The sequence below is a fragment of the Chrysemys picta genome, chromosome 3 (genome assembly GCF_011386835.1).
Source record: "Chrysemys picta bellii isolate R12L10 chromosome 3, ASM1138683v2, whole genome shotgun sequence".
Classification (NCBI taxonomy): Eukaryota; Metazoa; Chordata; order Testudines; family Emydidae; genus Chrysemys; species Chrysemys picta.
In genome coordinates this window covers 38,568,618-38,581,844 of record NC_088793.1, presented here as the reverse complement: position 1 = coordinate 38,581,844, position 13,227 = coordinate 38,568,618, and the positions used below count along the sequence as shown (strand labels likewise).

The following is a 13,227-nucleotide window of genomic DNA, read 5'->3' as shown; positions in this document are numbered from 1 at the left end:
CTCTAACAGAGTTTGACCCTGTTGCCAATGGTGAGCCAACCCATGTTGGAAACCAGTCCAGTTAGATCATTCATATTTAAAATATGGTTCCCTAACTTTGTTAAAGAGCCACTCTAGGTGGTGCTTAAGGCTTTATTGGGAAAGTGCAGGAATTCTGACTTTGTAATTCTAGACCCTGGTACAGGAAATGTCTACTGAAACATTTGTTCTGGTTGTGTGAAGTGGCACAACCCTTCTGATCACAATTTTTATCTTTTTATATTTCCCTTCTTGCTCTTTGTGGAACAAAATACCACCTTCTTTTCAATTAATTCCTCTTCAAATTATTTTATTCCCTGGGGTTCTGCAACCTCAAGTTTTTAAAAGGTGATATCTGCACCACTATGAGTTTTGAATATCACCTAGTATTCCAGTGCCTGATGTGTCTGCACTGTATTGTCTGTCTAATATAGGTCAGATCTTACAAAGTAATCTGCCCATGCTGACTTTACACCTGCACAGAGCTTCCATCATTGCAATGGGACTATGTGTGGGTATCAGTGTCAATATGGATGAGTCCCTTTGCAGGATCCTTCTGTTTGGACAGAGCTGAGCACATGAAGATGCTCAAATTGATAATAGTAACATCGCAAATATAATTTCAGTGCAATGTCACAAGATGCACGGACTGCAAAATCTTCATTGCTGCACAAAAACAAAAGAAGAAATAGTGACTAATTTGTTTCTCATAAGTCCCCTACAATTAATTATAGTGCTGGCTATGAGAGCTCTCAGGTTATGTCTATACTACAAGCGCCTCAGCTGCACAGCTGCAGCACTGCAGTGTACACACTTACTTCAGTGACAGAAGGGGTTTTCCATCATTGTAATAAATCCACCCCCTCAAGAGGTGGTAGCTAGGTCAATGGAAGAAGCCATCCATTGAACTAGCAATGTCTACGCCAGGGCTTAAATTGGTTTAACTATGTCTCTGGGGTGTGAATTTTTCACATCCCGAGCACCGTAGCTAGATCAACCTAAGCTTTAGGTGTAGGCCAGGTCTTAGTGACACACGAGAATGGACTAGTATTATCTTCTGATAATGTATTTTGCCACAAAAATATAGATGTGTTTGTTTGGGGTGTGGGACTGTTATTAGGAAGCTTAATAACAATAGATGCGTGGGATTTTGACACTGGGTCCATTAGATGAGTTTAATGAAAAAGTGCTACTGCTTCTGTACTAAAAAGCCATAGTGTATCTATATTGTCATGGAACATTGGACATTGATTTCATTTCACTGCAATATCCAAAGCTACTCTGTTATCAATGCCATCACATGGTAAATAAGAAATATGCATTTTCCTACTTATTCTCTATTTCTGAAATTGATCTTTGGTAGCTGATCATCTTAAAAAAAAAAAGTTGCGTTGTAGTCTTAGGTCTTTGTGTTGGTTTCATTGGAATAACACCCTAACCAGGGCCACTTATGCTAGGTATTTATAAACACATATAAAGACACAGTTTCTGCCCCAAAGCATGCATCATTGCATGACGTAATAGCTAAATAAACTACCCCACCCAAAATATTTCATTACCTGTGTTGTCTAGGCAACTACACTATTGATTCCATCAGCATTTGTAATAGTCTCAAATCCTTACCCCAGAGCAAATGTTTGGTTTTGTCATGTAATTAAGGCATATTAGGTAGGAGTGTTCCATTTCCCTCTATCATAATGTGCTTTAATAATCAAATTATCTCAAAGTAAAAAAAGATACTAAGAAAACAGAGTAGGGAAAGGCGAGTTAAGTAAGCCAATTGCAGTTGGCGTAGAACCTGTCTTGGGCAAGTCCTTTAACCTCGCTGTGCTGTAGTTCTCACCCATCTGAAAAAGGGTAGAAACAATATAAACTATCCCAAAGGTATATTGTGAGTCTTAGTTAATGAATACATATTCATGCAGCACTTTGAAATCTTCAGGTGAAAGACAAGAGAAATACATTTTATATTATTTTTGTTTTATCTAGTGCTTGTGATCTAGACTTCAGCAAAATCGCATGCCCCAGACAGTTACTGGTCTGTAAAGAAAAGAAAAAGATAAAGAAGCACTAACAGGCAGATATTCAGTTGCCCTCCACCTAGTCCAGTTACATGAGGTCAAAGTAGGTATAAAGTGCTGCCTTTCTGCTTTAACGTCATTCCACACCCACTTTCCACTAGTGCAGATGACTATACAACGTACCTTGTAAGGAAGACTCAGGACTTCAGACTCAAAGAAAACTAAGCAAATGGGAGAAATCATAAAGCAGAAGTGAATGGTCTCAAACACCACTCTGCTCAGCAGGTTTTCTTGGTTCATCAGGCAAACCTTAGTAAGAAGACTTACGCGAACACCTCTGATACTATTTTGTCTCTAAGGGCAGTGCCAATCAGAAAACACATCCAGAAGAAAAGCGTTAGTGCTTGTCACCAATCTGAGAAATCAAGTCATGCTATTTAACACCACCAAGGGCAGCCTGTCCATATCTCCCTTCCTCCCCGCCTTTCCCTGCTGGCTGAAGAAACTGTTAAAAGAACAAGAATAGCTAGCAGCATGTGTTAGAAATTCTCTTGATAGCCGCACTTGCAGACTTCTTCCAGTGCCACCATCAATTTCCAGAATATATCCTGGGTTCTGCATCAAAAAGGACATGCTGAAATAAGATACCATGGCCTAAAAAAGGGACAGAAAGGAAGAAAATCAGGATCAAACCAAAAGAAGTGTGCTGATAGTCCATCTACAAAGCCATTTGTAATGGAAAAGCAGCCCAAAAGACAGGATCACTTGATATGTGCAACTTGTTTTAAAGCAGTCTGATGCATCCAAGACTATTTTCTGTCTCTGTAATACAGTGAAGAGCAGGGGCAAACCAAGAACTCTTGCAGGTATCTACACCTCAAGCAAAGTCCATAGTCATTGCATCCAAGCCATCACATTGATGGTTGCCATTCTGGGAAAAAAAATATTTATACTGTTGAAGACCGTCAAAGACCCACTGTCCCTCTTCCTTGGTTCTCTGCTGAAGTGGGATTATTGAAAACCCAATTGTAAGAACAAAAATAGAGCTAATAAGAATTTAAGAATTTGAAGTCACTGATACTATTGGCACCTGTCTAATCCCAGCCCAAGCTACCTGAAATTCATTTTTGTGGAACCCACAAGTGACTTGGAGGTGGTAGAAGGTGTAGCAAGGTCTCTGGCTTAACCACTTAGTCCCCAATCCTGCAAACACTTACAGACATGCTTAACTATAAGTCAGTAGTCCTATTAAATTCAATGGGACTACTCACGTGCATAAATGTTTTCAGAATCAGGGCCTTACTCTGTTATGAAGGATAGTCTTTTTTACTGTCTATAAACAACCGTCTAATTCTCTGAAACAGTACGAATTCTCTCCACATATCAGCAGATATTTGTGATTATTAATATTATGTCATATACGCATTCTGTGACATAACTGTGGGATCACCTCTCAAATCTGCCATGAGGTATGCATTGCTACATACATGTCTCTGATGATACACATGCAGGATATATCATATGACTGTTTATTTACTAAGAGCAGTCCAACACTCTTGATTTGCATACTGAAGCTCTAATGAGGTCAGTGGATCGTCTGTACACAGTTTAAGAGCACTATGAGGCCCTGGGAGAGAGAGAGAGAGAGAGAGAGATTGGTAGTACTGGTTAATTAGCTAGCAAGATAAGGTCCTAACCATGATCAGGAAATTATCATGAAGTCTTCAATAGCTATCACTTATTAAATGTTTAATAAGGACAAAAAGTTACTTGCTGGTGTTAAAAGCTGATTTATTGATACAAGTACACTAACCCTTTCAATAGACCACTGTTTTGATCATTAGTGGTTCAGTCTATTTGTAAACAGGTGCAATACCGTGCCTCTGGAGAGGACAGGAGAACATTTCTTGGCTAGCATTATGGGTGTTGAGATCTCACGGGGAAAGATTGTTTTTTAAATTACTAAAACCATGATAATGATTTATCAGAAAAAACATTCAGTAATGAAACTTCAAATTCAATGTTAGAATTCATATTTTTTGGACAAACTGACAAACCGGTGAAGGCACCTGATTCTTAACAATGCAATTGATAAACCACAAATAAAATAATCATGTTTCAGAAACTGAATTCTATTGTACACATTTTTAATGTAATAAGTTTAAACAATGGAGGATTGTGCTTTTGCTACCACTAATGTCAATGACAAAACTTTTATTGATTTTAATAGGAGCTGGATTGGGACCTTAATTCTGTTAAGATGGCTATGTAGATAGAAGTGTCTCCTTATTCTAAGGTTCATGTCTGGCAAACTCCTCTTGGATCAGTTACTACTGATCTTTTTGATATTCAAAAAGGCAAGTAACCATTAAATGTATGTTTAAGTACTAATTGAAACACTAGGTCAGTTTTAGTCACTGGCAGGGTTGGACAGAATAAACAGCTACAATTGATTTGATAATTCCAGATTTCAAAGTAAATTGAGTTAGATTTGGCTCTATGATAACATAATAATATAAAATGCTCTGATATACGTGGAAGCTTCTGCATTTGTCTTGTTTATATTTTTCTACTTTCAAATGGACAGCATAAACAGATTCTACTGGCCTACTACACTACAAGGTGGCAATGCTGCTTATGTCACACACAAAGGTCATAGATGAGTAGCGATGAGACAGGCCTTTCTGTCTGTACACACATAGTCAAGAGGTCTTCTGTCAATCAGTATATGCCGTATAACCAAAGCACACCAAAAATTTTACACCGGAACCATAATACCCAATAGCTTCCACAAACATGTCAAGAGTTCTAAAAATACTCATACAACATACCTTGTCTGTGCTCATCAATATGGTTTCTAAAATATTTTTAAGGTATTTTACTTAATTACATTCCTTGTGAAATCTACACACGTTCTCCCCAAAGCAGTTTCAATATCATGATCGCTCTCTATAGATGTACTTATTCCCTGGCATCAGTATTGTTCCCAGCCTTGCAGCACGTACAGCTTCACATCCAAACTTGGGCCTCTTACTCCTTGAGACAATGGAGGAATAATTCAGCATCCCTGAAACTGTCTTCTGGCACTCCTTACTTAGCAGCTAAACTGGCATAAGCTACTCTTAAATTCAGAAAATTAAGACATTTGATTTAGCTAATCATTCTGGGGAAGGAGATAAGAATTAAAGGGATGAGCCAATGGCAGTCAGCAGCACAAGAGGGCAGGGGAAACCCTTTAAAAGGTATTCCCTGATCCTTAAGCGTGAGTCTCTGCTGCAGCACAAAGGAATCCCAGAGCATTTGCTGTGAGTGAAAAAGAGATCACTCTCCATAGTTTATCCAAATAAGAAATCTGAGATGTCTTTTCATTGTGGGGGTTTTGTTTCTTTCTTTTTTTTTTTTTTTTGGACTGAGCAAATGTTCATGAAGTGACAAAGATGGACAGGGTTAAATGCTGTAACATAGCACTTATTCACACCACATTAGGCAGAAGAACACTAAAATTAGGCATAAAATTTTATTCCCTTGGTAATATACTCCTGTCCTGGTGAGAGAGAATGGGAGAAGAGGGAATTTCCCTTGGAAAAATAAAGCAAGCCATTCACAGATTAAATAAAAACTGGCCCTCGTTCAAGTAAATATCCCCATTCTCCCAGTCTTTGTGAAATGTGTGATGATTTGTATAACTATTCCTGTAGCAGAGACCAATGAAAACATAGGCCATTCATTGATCAGTCTGAAGGATCATCTGAATTACTGTATCTATAGTATTTGCCTATACATTCTGCCCTTAAAAAGCCTAATTAGCCACAACACACAGGAGGCTATAGTATATTGTTAGGTCTTAAACTTAAAGGGCTAAATTCATCATTGGTGTAATACCAAACAGATGTATTTGGCCCAAAGTCTTACTATATATACACAAGGGCCTGATCCAAAATTCATTGAAGTCAATGTGTGTCTTTCTTTTGATTTAATTTGAGTGAGAACAAAAGAACAGCCTTCTCAGACCCTACCGAGCAAGTAATTTTTAAAAAGTCCACAGCCTTACCCGGATTCTCCCCACCACTGCAACTGGTGATGAGCAATACTTTCCATAGACCCAGACTCCGAAACAGCTGGAGTGTTGCCAAATGAACATGCATCCATAGTATACCATGCCCTTTTTAATCAACTTCCTAATTAAAAAATGCCATGCTGGCATGAAGTATGAGAAATGTAGGCTTCAAATAATTCACAAAATAATAGCCCCCCCAACACAGGGTAGGTTGAAAAATCTGTGATCTTACAGATGTTTATCTCTCTGCACCAGACAAATTCATAATCAATTTCCTTATGCCTGACCCTCAAGATGTATTAAATTTATCCTGAAGGAAACTGGTTTCAGAAACCAATTGCCCAGATGCATTAGACAGGTGGGAGTTTCAGTGAACCAAAGGGTCTACTGGCAGATGCAACATTGATTTCTGAATGTTCACAATCTACCAGACAGTTCCATAGCAGACTTGATTTGATGGCTCTCTATGGGGTGCCCTGCAGCCTTGATTACTTCCACAACCAGGTTGGCTAGGACTGTTACGTGGTGACTGTGCTCTGTGTTTTCAGCTTCAGTGTAAATGTAACTCTACAACAAATCTGATCTGAGGTCTGATCAGACTTAAAACCCAAACTTATAACTATGCTTACTGCTTTCACTGTCTGAGCCCATTTAAGGTTTCCCTCCCCCCTTAAATTCTTTGTCATTAAAATCTGCTGCTCTCACTTGGAGTAAGATGGTCATGATGGTTCTCATCAAAGCAAGATGTTGTAGAAATTCTATAGGGAAAATCTCTTTCTCAGCATACTAAATATATTTGCTTTGCTCATGACTTATTGACCTAAAGCATGCTTTATTTAGAGAACAGTGCAACACATGGGCTGAATGCTGATTCACTGCATGAAAATCTGAGTGCACTTCTATAGGTATTTAAACCGCCTTTATTAGTATCATTAGGCCTTCTCATCACTTCTGGGGGGAGGAAGGATGAGGAAGGGGCGGAGGAGTCAGCAAGTAATTTATAGCCTTGAAGTTTTCTTGCATTATACTATCAAGAGCTTCACAATTGCATTCAAAGTTGACCTATGTGATGCAAACATTAATCTAGTTCAAATCAATTAAAATTACATGCAACATTTCCACAATAATGTTCAGTGGTACAAAAATCTTGAAAAACTGTTCTGCCACCAGTGAGACAACTACAGTACTCAGAGTTCATCAGGAAATAGGTTCTGACATAGGAAATCTTCATTTTTAAAATGTGCATATATTATGTATTTTAAAAAATAATTTACATGCAGATTACTTATGGAAATGCTGATGGAACTATAACAATTCTGTATTTTCACTGCCTTAGTTTATAGCAAGATTGCTACACAGAAACAAAACAGTATTCAGAAGAATACTTTTCCCTCCATCATGTAGCAAAGTTTCAACACCTGAATCAATATTTAAGATATTTTTGCTAATAATATTTGCATTTGATTAAAATAGTTCCTTTTTATATACTCAGCTCTTTACCATTAAAATGAAATGAAACCAAAAGGGGGAAAAAAAACTAGTCGCCTATAAATCCAGAGAAATAATAAACCAATAATATATTTTAAGTCTCTCTTCCTCTTTTATTTGTCTTTATATCCATACAGTAGTTTGATTCTACAATTCATAAAAGATGCAGTACTGCAGAGAAGAAGAAAGTCATCCTGTGAACTAAAAACTATTGTGATACAATTTGGGCCCCTTTAAAAATGCAGGAATATGCCTGAGTAGTACAGTCTAAGACAAAGAAACCACTGCAGATGAAAATACTAAACCAAACTATTCTCCTTGTGTTGCCAGTTCATGCTGATAGACTGAAATGCAAATAATTTAATATTTCATCCTCCAGAAAGTTTACGGTGTAAATTAATCATAAAATCAATTCACACTTTTAAATTAGCTTAAAATTTATTGAATTTTGGATCTGCCAGTTGTAACTTATTTCTTTTCTTTGTTTCAGTTGATAAATGAATATAATAAAAAAAGCCAGCATTAGAGACAAACATGATTTTTTTCCAGTTAGATTCCATTTCACTGTATGTAGTTTTACCTTACTTTGTTTTTCTAATGTTTATAATTTTATTCTGCAATTCAATGTAAGTTTGTTTAAAACTATATATATATACACACACACACACACACTCTAACTACTTGTCTTCACCCTAACAACCAAGTTTAAGCTAAGCATGCAAAACTTGAACAAACACTATGAAATGATCAAAAGCAACTACACACTACTTGTTAAGAGAGAATAGTTTATTCCAACATTTTTTGTTTGGAGTTTTTGGCATGGTGAAGACTTCTTCTGCTTGTTTGGTATTTTATGAAAATAAACTACTACACAAGTATGAAATGCCAAAAAGATAAAAAGCTATATTCCCTTTGAAAATATTCACTGTTGTTCTCCAAAGCAAAATAGTTAAAGATGACTCCTAAAAATACAAGCCTCTAAAATGAAAGCCAATCATTCTTTAACTGCTCTGCAATAGTCAGAAAGCTATGTAAAGACAATTCAAGGATAGTCATTTCTACCTAACATTAACAGCAGTTAAAAAATTAGGTCAGTTAAAATGAAAATCTCCATTTTTAAGGAGATTAAGAACCATTAAAATAGGATAAAACTATTCCTAAATGACTATACAGAGAGGGAAGCAAATTCAGCCAATTTTTAAAACACTCCATGTTGTAGTATATACAACATTATAATTATGTAAGAAATATATGTCAATGGATGGTCTATTAGAAAACTAGGATTCTATTCATGTTCAGTGTTCAGTATTCTCTGGCAGAATTTTGAGTAATTAAAAAGCTGTTTTTATTTATTTTCTTGTTTTTGATTTCAGCCTGCTCTTCAATAAAGAGCCTCTCTCAGCAACACAGAAATCATGTTTTTTTTCCTCCCACTAGCAATATGCAGATCTATAACTTAAGTTTGGGTTTTAGAATCATTAGTGAGTTGGCTGGTAAATAAACTACAATCTTATTCCAACCAGGAAAATACATACCAGTTAGAATTAATTACTTCTAGCATTTACTATTGTTACTGGACGGACATTGTACTAGCAAATATTAAATATATTTAATAATGGAAATTTGCAAATGCTAATTTCAGAAAACAATAATCACTAAGGGCTCGATCCTGCTCCCATTGAAATAAATGGCAAAACTCCCCACTGACTTCAGAGAGAGCATGATCTTGCCCTGAACAGTTCAGATAATCTCCAGATCTTTGCATATGAAAATATGTTGAGCAGTTTAGCAAAAAAGTATAGCAAATTGGCTATTCTTTTGTTAGTGTCCAGAGAGTTGAACTTTCCTTCACTTTCTGAACAAGAGCAAAGTGACCTGAGAACAATAACAGTGAGAAAAGAGCATATTTACCTTGAGGGAATATCAAAGGAAAAGCTGAAGAATTGCAAAACAAAGTAGTCCAAATGAATTATCTATGCATTGCAGTCCAATTCTGCACCTTAAACTAGGCCACAGTCTGTCAGGCAATCATTTCAGCACCAGCCACCCTGCCTTCCATCTTAAGAGATTCACCCAGAAAATTGACAAACCTGCTCCACGACAACAAAACTCTTCTAATGCTTTTGAACGCCCACCATTTGTTCTCCATTCATCCAATCAACTTTTCACTGCACATCTTCTCTTGCTACCGAGGCTCAGAGACAGGATCACTTCTCATCTGTATGCTAATTATTTTGCCACATGGACAAAAGTAATAATGCTTTTAGACAGGAAACCAACGGGCCTGAAGTAGAAGACAGAAATTAATAAATTGACACCACTAAACGATGCAAAAAAGATGAGCATGCGTGCAGCACTGTGGCTGATGGATCAGCTGTAACCTCCATTTAAAAGCAGCAGACAGACAGGCGGTGGGCTACAGAAAACCTAGGCTGTGTAGTATGCATCAAGAACAAGTTCCCTTAGAGACCACATTACTGCAGCAGAATAACATCAGTAGCATATTGCTGACTTACCCTCTCTCAGTCTGCATTCTTTAAGCAATAAAAAACATATCCATTTTCCCAAATCCTAATGTTTGCGTGAGGGGGACTTCACCTCTAAGCAAGATATTTTTTCAGCTATAGTTTTGGCTTAAAACCAATATTTTTTTAACTCTCCTGTTTATTAGGCTTGCAATAGTCAGACAAGATTGGGGCTGTCTACTATAATGCTTCCTGCATTGTACCCACAGGCCCCTAAATCTCTGGAACAGAATGTGTATCATGTGCAGTGCTGTATTTAATGTAATAGATGGGAACAGAAAATACCAGTCAGACTGTTAACAGATAGGAGTAGGTGATGCATCTAAAAATACCTCCTCTAGCTCTGATCCTATGGCAAAATGGAGCTTGGGTAAAAGAAATCTTAGAACATTCAGCAAACCTGTACACTTTTAAATGTTTACTGTTTTTAAAATGAATTAAAAATAAATATAAGTTATTTGCTTGCCACTAAAACTACCTTCCAGTGTGTATAGAGTTAACTCAAATTTCTGAAGCCTCATTTATTTTACCAGCTAGCACCATATTCTCTCTTTTAAAACAAAGGAAATAAACTATTTCCAGCTGGAAAGATTACCAAGCTTCTACCAATGATATAAACTTGGGCAAGGAAACTTTCATCTGACAAACAGATCAAATGTAAACACTATCTCATATACAAAAGACTAAATTTGCATGTGGCTTTCACAAAAATGTTGCCAGCAAAATCAGGTTGATTTTGTAGCTCTGGCTGCCTCAGACTAGTAAATGAGCTGTATTATCAAGGAGAGGGTCTTTTTCACTCAAAGGGACACTCAAATTAGTACACTCCCCCACCCCCCCTTTATAACACTCACTGTCCTGACAAAGCCCTTTTCAACCCTCTTCCCTTCCCCCAACACGGTAATAAGCTTCACTACAGAGAGTCTTATTTAATAATACTTCTGTATAACGCTCGAAATATGGGGCAGGGCTCCCGAATGAGGTTATCAGGAGGGTAAAGGCTCCCTTTAAATCTGTCCCCTAAACATGACATTTTCGTACCAGGCTGATATTTGTGACCTAGCTAGAACTGCAGCGCTCTTTACACAAAGTCAAACCAAATGTATTTATTAACAAAACGACGGTAAGGAAAATGCAGCCCACTTTAAATACTCAAAGGGGCTTGGCTGCAAGGGAGCCCAGGCTTCCCTGCTGCACCCTGCCCTCCATACAATATAGAGAGAAGTAGAGCACCTCTCAGTAAAATGGTCAGCAGCTACCAGGCAAAAGCCGTCCTTCAAAATCTATTTCTGCCAAGCAGCTATTTTTCGTATGAACAGGCGCACACGGACGCAGGTTGACTTGGTTGCCCTCTTTATTACCATGGCATTCATTGCAATCCCCCGGTTCCTCCACCCTGTTAGTTTGCTGCCTACAGTGATGCTCTCTTCTCTGCAAGCAGCACCATTGCAGACTTGCAGAGGGGGACCATGCTGGCCACTGTTTCAGCAGCAGAGACCGAACACCAAAGGGGTAAATCGCAAGAAACACCTTTCCCCCCCCAGCCCTCAGAGGTAATCCCTCTAAAGCCTGAGTCTGTTGGCTGACGTGTTGAGACCAGACATGTTGGTTGCTACAGAGGTTACAATTCCCTTCCCATCTAGCATTGCCAGAAATCACGCTGCAGTCTGAAGGGGGGGGGGGGAGCCTATCTGTGTGTAAGTAGCCCTTAGCATCTTGAGCCATCCCAGCCGCTCTGCAGCCACAGGGATAACAAACTTTGACAAGGGAGAGGGGTTTTAGAAAAGGGGCTAAATCACAGCAAACAGGATGAGGAACGTGCTAGCAAAAGCAAAACCATCGGTTGCATTAATTGGGAGGGTGGCAAGTGGAGTGTTTTCCCATAAAGCAGAAAGGATTTGTGTGTCTCTCCTCTCCCCTCCCTTCACCTCCCCAACACACACCTGTATTTTCTGTAATTCTTCTCTGTCATCTCCGATTACATCTACCTACACTCCCAGGACTCCTCGTGACGCCGGCGCCTAGAACGGGCAACACTCTAGGAGCACCCATGGGGAAAACATTCGGAAAGCTCGAGCAATGCAGGTGCGACACGCAGGGGCAGACGCCGAGACAGTGAAAGCTGTTCCATAAAGTAAAGAGGAAGCAGAGACAGCTTCTCAAGGAGAAACGCCTCTCCTGACCTCTATGGCGGAAAGCGAGTGCTAGCTACCATGTCTGCTGCTTTATGCAGCAGCAGGAGGGTGGCTTTAGGTTTTTTTAAGCGAACTAAGTCACCATTAAAAATAACAATCAAAATGTAAAAACACCTGTCAAAGGGTAGTCACCAAAAACAGCCTGTATAAGCTTCTGTTGTTTGAGGTCACTTTTGGGTTCAGCATTTTACAGTAACTTCCTCTTCCTTGGGGGGGAGGGGGAGAGGAACAAACCCAGCCCAACACAAAACCTGTCCTTTTTCATATGCCACAAGTTGACATGCCACCTTACCTTGTCCACATGGTATTAGCATGAGGCTGAGGCACATACCTCCTGACAGGTGTTTACAAACTTTGCAATGGCTGGAAAACGTTTGCACCTGGCAAAAACCTCACATTCTTGTTCAGATTTAGAGCTGAGGCAAAGAAAGGGCTCAGTCCTGCTGTCATGGAAGCCAGTACCAAAACCGCCCCATGGGAGCAGGATGGAGCCCAGAGTTAGCTGCATAAATTAGAAGCATTTGCACACAAACAAAAAAGACTAGTGTGGAAAATGACCTGGGAGACTGATGATTCATTGGCCTAATTGTCCTCTTAAGACGTGAGGGTATCGTGTTAATGGTCTGGGATGCCTCCCCTTTCCACAGCCTGTGCCTCTTCAGGGTGGGGGTTGTAGTGGGAGTGGGATGTTAAGCGGCGTTAATGAGAGAGCACTGTATTCTTTCTGAAAGCTACGTTAAGTGAACTAATTTCAGCTGACCTATACTGGAAAACCTACCATTTCATTTACTTTCTCACTAGCGGTAGTTTCTTGGAAACTACCGGAAGCATAACTCATGCACGAGTCAAACTTATTACTGTTAGGCTGGAATTAAAGTCCTGTATTTATTAGAAAGGGGGAAGCAACCAGCAGCCTTAATTAG

At 38.8% G+C, this 13,227-nt stretch overlaps 1 protein-coding gene across 2 annotated transcripts in view; it reads right to left on the bottom strand.

The window, feature by feature from the left end:
• MYT1L (myelin transcription factor 1 like) overlaps nt 1-12,175 on the bottom strand; it is a 386,408-nt gene extending 374,233 nt beyond the window's left edge. Inside the window, exon 1 of one of the 2 annotated variants that reach the window (XM_065587748.1) lies at nt 12,053-12,175. The gene's annotated coding sequence lies outside the window, so the exon portion shown is untranslated. Of the gene's footprint in view, nt 1-9,495; nt 9,772-12,052 lie in introns of those variants that run through there. The other variant, XM_042848749.2, reaches the window with a different exon arrangement.
• Between the last annotated feature and the right edge of the window lie 1,052 nt (nt 12,176-13,227).